Source organism: Magnolia sinica, chromosome 5 (genome assembly GCF_029962835.1).
Source record: "Magnolia sinica isolate HGM2019 chromosome 5, MsV1, whole genome shotgun sequence".
NCBI classification, from domain to species: Eukaryota; Viridiplantae; Streptophyta; class Magnoliopsida; order Magnoliales; family Magnoliaceae; genus Magnolia; species Magnolia sinica.
The window spans coordinates 36,116,848-36,123,680 of record NC_080577.1 but is presented as its reverse complement, the minus strand read 5'-3'; the positions used below and the strand labels follow the sequence as shown (position 1 = coordinate 36,123,680).

The 6,833-nt window shown below is 36.7% G+C and overlaps 1 non-coding gene across 1 annotated transcript; it reads right to left on the bottom strand.

Moving 5' to 3' along the window:
• Positions 1-5,670: 5,670 nt before the first annotated feature.
• LOC131247605 (small nucleolar RNA R71) lies at positions 5,671-5,777 on the bottom strand. The gene has a single exon (XR_009171882.1). It is a non-coding gene; the product is annotated as a small nucleolar RNA R71 (small nucleolar RNA).
• Between the last annotated feature and the right edge of the window lie 1,056 nt (positions 5,778-6,833).

Genomic DNA, 6,833 nt, shown 5'->3' with positions numbered 1-6,833 from the left:
CACATTCAATTTGTCTTCTGTAAGACATGCCAGAAGTTCTGATTGTTAGTATGTGAATCATTGATAAATGGTGACAATCTAGTCTGGAGAATTTTATCCACCTTAAAAGAAGAAAAGAACCAGTTAAAAAAAACATGAGATCGATAAAGGGGTCATGAAAAAGAACAAAAATATGGAAAAGAATGTAAAAATAAAAAGAATGAATAAAAAATTGACCGTTGATATAAAATCAAAGACTAGAAAAATAAGAAAAATGGGATACGTTCGGAATCAGTACTTAAGTTTCAAACTGATCTTGAAGTGATGAGTATGGCTAACATGATGAACTAATAGTATTTGTATAAGAAGTAAGTTGATTTTCACTATGCACATTAAAAAACTTAATATGCAAATTATGCTCAATTTAATGGACAAAGAATTTACTTGATTGGTTGCTTATGTGGTTTGGGTCTAAGTTTTCAAAACCTCACTTTCGTATCTTAATTCTACCCATTCATACTTGATGCACAAAAGACTATTTTCCTAGAGAGGTTTTGGACATTAAGCATTGAGATTTATTTCACACATACTTTGCTTGGGAATAATAAAATGCTGGTTGGGGATTGTGTTGAGGGTCAAATATTGCATATTATCCCTCATTTATATCTTGGTTTTATGAACATGATAATGCATAATGTTCTATTTTACTCATGTTTGTATTGCAAGGTGAATTTAAGAGCTTGGATTGAAAAGGGTGTTAAAAGCATGGATTTGATGCTCAAGAATCACCAAGGCAAGGGATGGATCTCAGGAGACCAAGATTGAAGAATTCACATGCTAAAGATCCAAGAAAACCAAGTGAGGAATGAAGAGAATCAAAGATTTGAAGTGAAGAAAAGGAATCCTGAAATCATCCTGAAAAAACATATTGAGAACCTCTGGGTCATTTTGTGAAATTGCGCAGAGTGAAGTCTATTTTGGAAAATTGTGCAGAGTGAAGTTTATTTTAGAAAACAGTGTAAATTTAAGGCAGTTTCTAGAGTTTTTCAACTACGTGCGAAAGTTGAAGTTTCACAATTATAAATAAGACTCCTTAGGATGTTCCTAAGCATCTTCTAGGGTTTAAAGAGTGGAGCAAAAGGATGGAGAAGCCATCGCCAAGAGTTTTTCTTCTTCTTTCTTAGTTGTTTTCATGTTTTTCTTAAGAGACTCTGGTCCAATTATGTCTATGGTTGGCTAAACCTCTTAGCTAGGACTAAGAGGTAAAGCTTGTAGCATGATGGGATGTTTTTATTGCTTTGGTTCATGTTTATATTAAACTCCATGGATTCTAATTTGATATTTAAGGAATTCTTTCATTTTTTAATGGTTTATTATTACTCAAATTACAGTAGATCTGCAATAGCTTTGAGTATCTTCTTTTCCTGATTTGAGATTGTGAAATTAGTAAATCTTGTTGTTCACCATCGTCCCTTGGGCATGGTAGGGAATCCTTCTTAGTGTTCACAATTCTCCTCCTTTGAGATTATGAGATTGGTAAATCCTGTTGTTTGCCATTATCTCCTGAGGATGGTTTGGTGATGGAATCCTTGCCAATTATCATACTTCTCATTTGAAAAAGGCGAGTTAACAATCCTAGAGAGGGGAGGAGGGTGAATAAGACTATGCCAAATAAAAACTAAAAGTACTGAAATAATAAATAAATCGGAATAAATCACAGATCTTAATAGCAATAGTATTGAGAAATTGATTCAAACTTAGTTCATAGGACTACCTTACACCAAAAACAAAGTTTTAGGTAGGACAACCTAATTTCACGAACGTTTATAAGGATCAAGATCACAAACTAACCAAGAGATAAGAGAGCTATCTATTACGAGCATTCACCACATATGCATAAATAAATTACAATCATTCGCCACATATACAAAACTTAAATCATTCACCACAAACACTAGGAGTTATACTGGTTTAGTGTGTACACCAACTATTCTCAAACAGCCACACATACTCCACTCCCATTAATCACAATCCACATGATATTGGCATTCACTAATAAACAATGTTTTCATAGGTTCACCTTAAAACCTATACAGTTGTGATTTCAGAAGGGCTATCACAACAAAACCCCACGCTGAGATTTTCTGGCTATCTCAGTCAAAACCAATACATGAGATTTTCTAAATATCTCAAAGAAACCAAAATACAAAGATATAGAATAATACTTATCTTCTCTTTGAAGACGTTTGTTGAGGGTCAAATATTGCATATTAGACCCTAGTTATTTCTCGAAATTACGAACATGATACCGTTTAATGCCTTATTTTAATTATGTTTGTGGTGCAAGGTGAATTTAGGAAGTCTGGACTGAAAATGATGCTAAAGGCGTGGATTTAACGCATAGAAGTCACCAAGGCAAGGGACGGACCCCAGGAGATCAAGATCGACAGATTTGCACTCTAGGGATCCAAGAAAATCGAGAAACTGAAGCTCAAGTGGCCTGAAATTGGACCAAAATGCAAGATCATAGGGTTCCCACCATCTGCTCAGCTCGAAACTTCATATATGGCCTGAGGACCATAAATGAACCGTACATGTCAAATCTTAGCTCCCGGATCCCTGTGGAAGTGGGTAAACAGGGGTACCGTTGGATCATTAGTGGGCCTCCATCGTGGCCCATTAAAATGATCTGAACCGTCCATCATGTCAAGGAGCTCATTCTAGTCAGAACCACGCAGACCATTTTCAGCCATACACGCGCACATGCCGGTCACAACAATCACAAGAAATTCATTTGCAGCCGTTGGAGCAAGATCACTTTAGTGGGCCACAGCTATGGACATTCAAAACTGACAATTCTCGACCAAAATTCCGAGAGGAATCCAGTGGACGACATGGATCTCTTCTAGGACATCGTTCATGGACCCCACCAAGCTTCACGCAACTCCTCTGCGTAAAGGTTACACAGGTCTAACGTCCGAAAATTAGCCAGATTTGTTTCGAGCTATTATACGCCCGTATAGAGGACCGTACATATGATCTTGACCATCTATCATCCTTAAAAGGGCCTTATAAACATGGCCTAGGTGACAAAATCTCGGAATGAAGCGAAGGTGGCTGTTGATCTTCCAAATACAGAATAGACGGTGTAATAACATAAACTGTGGGCCACCATGGTTTTGACCCAAACTGATTAGGTCTGAATGGTTTTTCGATGTGAATCCAATGGTTGAACTGGATTTCCTGTCTGACCTCAATCAAAGGCCCACCAATTAGGACGGATGCGTAAGATGCTTTTGAGCTTGCTGCGTAAATAAAGTAGGTCTCCGACTCTATTACAGAAACTCCCACCACCTCTGGGTGCGGAAGCTCCATCCGACTGACTCTCTTACTGCTATAAAGAGGAAGGGAGACAGAGAGCCAGGGCATTCAATTTCTATCCAAGCTGGGACGTAAGAAGAGAGAGAGTTTGAGAAGATTTTTCTTAGTTTTATTTACTATTTTTCTTTATGCTTAATTTTGAGGATAGCCTAATCATGGTCGGCTAAACCTCTTAGCTAGGGCTAAGAGGTGAAGCTTGTAGCGTGATGGGAGAACTATTTGCTTGTGCCTTTTGTTTAAATTGAATTGATGTTGATTTTAGTCTAATTAAGGGAATGTTTTTAGTTTTTAATGGCCTGTTGTGACTAGAATTACAATGGGTCTGTGATAGCTTTGAGCATGTTCCTTTCCTTTTTATGTTTATGATGTCAGGAAGCCCTATTGTTCACCATCGTCTCTTGGGCATGGTCGGATGACGGTACCCTTCCTAACCTTCATACATTGTTGATTACTTAGTAATTAGTTTAATTCTGTTGTTTACTTTGTCTCATGGGCATGGTTTGGTGATGGAATCCATTCTAATTCATATACCTTTCATCTCTTAAAAATTATATCAAAGGAAGTTCAGTCTTGATTTTCATGAAGATGGGACTCTAAGTCCAGTTGAGTTCTTGAAACAGGCATAAGATCTCCCTGATCTCTACAAGTGGATCCTCTGAATCCCTAGTTCCTTTCTCTGAATTGTTTAAGTTTTAGATAATTATTTCATCATTATTCCTATTTTACCCCCGATTTAGATTTCATCTTATTCTAATTCTAGTTATCGTTAGTTTCAGACTACGTACAAGTTTCAGTCCCTTGGGATTCGACCTCGGTCTCACCGAGTTTATTACTAGATCACAACCCTATACTTGGGGAGTGAACAAGTTTTTGGCGCCGTTGCTGGGGATTGACGGTTACATTTTTCTAAAATTAATTATTTTTGGAATTAGTTTAAGATTAGGATTTTCTAATTTTATGTTAAATTTTTTCTATTTTTAGAAACTAATCTGTTTTCCTGTTTTGTAGGATCTTGACATAAACTTCTCTACTTTTTCTATTTTTAGAATTAGGATTTTAGTTTTAGAAACTTTCTTATTCTAGGTTTCTTTTTTAGAAACTAACTTTCTATTTTATTTTTTTAGAAATTTTCTATTTCTAGGCTTTCATTTATTTTAGAAGGTTTTTCCCTTTTTAGAAACTAACCCTGTTTTGTAGGATTCTGAGATAGGTTTCTAAATTGGTAATTTCTTTCTTAATTTCTTCCTTGCTATTTCTAGATTAGGATTTGTTTTCTTTTTCCTTTTTAGCAAGTTTCTAATTCTAACTCTTTTAGAATCTAACTTTGTTTCCTAATTTCTTTTTAGAATTTTTCTACTTGTAGACTTTTTGCTTAGAAACTAACTTTCCTATTTTGTAGGCTTTTAAGATAGAAATTTCTAATTCGATAAGCTCTTTCTCTACTTTCTATTTTTCAAATCTCTTTTAGTAACTTACTTTCTAGTTTAGGACTTTCCTAATTTATTTTAGAAATTTTCACTTTCTTTTAGGAATTTCTTCTTTTAGAAACTAGTTTACTTCTATATTTCTTTTTAAGGATTTTTTAATTTTAGACATTCTCTTTAGAAACTGACTTGTTTTGTTTTCTTTTGCAGGTTTTTAACTTAGGGACTCCAATTTGGTAACTTCTTTCCAACCCTCTCTTTCTTTTTAGATTTTCTTTTCCTTTCTTAGGATTAGGTTTCAAATTTGATTAAGGGCTGCGAGTGTTTCATGCGCAAGTGGGCCCGTAACAACACTCGACGTCTCTTGACTGAAGGAGAATTGGTTGAGGGGTTAACTATCCATCACAGGACTAGACACCACTCGAAATCCCCTGAGCTAATTGAAGTGATGGCTGAAAACCAACCTCTTCTACCCTAACCTAGGGTGGAGGACATTCAGGATGAGAATGAGGTGCATCAAGCACCCCCGCCTCGTACTTTACGAGATTATTTACAACCAGCGGGGGTGAGTACGCCCTCATGCATGATTTTTCTTAAAAATACAGGACATATGGACATCAAGCTAGGGGTTATCCAACTCCTTCCTAAGTTTCATGGGCTTGAATCTGAAGAACCATATCTACATTTGAAAGAGTTTGATGAGATCATAGCCACTTTATATTTTCAAAATGTGTCTGAGGACACAGTCAGGCTGAAACTCTTCCCTTCTTCCTTGAAGGAGAAGGCTAAGACGTGGTTACATTCACTGCGTCCTAGATCCATTAGCACATGGAATGATATGCGGAGGGAATTTATAAAGAAATTTTTTTCACATCATAAAATGATTACCCTGAGAAAAGCAATCATGAACTTCACCCAAAAGGAGGATGAAACATTTTACCAATGTTGGGAAAGGTTCAAGGATTTGGTCAGTTCATGCCCACAACACGGCTTTGAAACGTGGCGCATTACAAATTTTTTCTATGATGGACTGACATCTTCCATGTGCCAAATGGTCGAGATAATGTGTAATGGAGAATTCATTAATAAAAATGTCGACGAGGTATGGGATTACCTCGATAGTCTTGCTGAAAAAACACAATCATGGGACTATTACCCAAAATCAAACACCACGTCTAGGCGGACACAATCTAAGAAGAAAGGTGGATTGTATCTCTTGAAAGAAGAGGATGATCTCAAGTATAAAGTGACTACGCTCATAAGAAAATTTGAGGCCATAGAAGGAAAGAAGGATAAGGTTAATGAAAGTGTTTGCGGCATCTATGATTGCAACATTCATACAACTGAAAATTGTCCTACAATACTCGCCTTTCGAGAAGTGTTGAATGAATAATCCAATGCCATAAATACTTATCAAAGACCTTTCAATGGACCAAACTCTAATACGTACAATCCTGGTTGGAAAAATCATCCAAACCTTAGTTGGAGAAATGGACAAACTGCTACCCCTCAAGGTTTCTTCAATCAAAATCCAAATCAAGGGAAACCTCAAGAAGAATCGGTTTAAAATTCCATGCAAAAACTGATCCAGGCAATGCGAGATTTTATGTAAAAGATGGATTCACGTATGACGGTTATAGAAAAGGGGATGCTTCCTGCATAACCACTCCCCAATCCTAAACCGGAATACGAGATAAGTAATCCCAGCTCTTCAAATCAAATGAAGCACATTAAATCCATCACCACTCTTAAGAGTGGGAAGATCATTGATAAAACCCTTCCGATTAGGCCCGAAAAGCCTCAAGAACCAGAAGAGGACAATAATGATGGATCTAATGATGCCCCACAAAAATTAGAACCGGAACTTCTAGAAAAGTCAGTTGCTCCATTTCCCCAACGGTTGGTCGCACCAAAACCTCTCTCTAACTCTCGGGATATCCTAGAGGTGTTGAAACAAGTGAAAGTCAACATTCCTCTACTTGATGTCGTAAAACAGATACCTTCATATGCCAAATTCCTAAAAGACTTATGCACGACCAAACGACGACA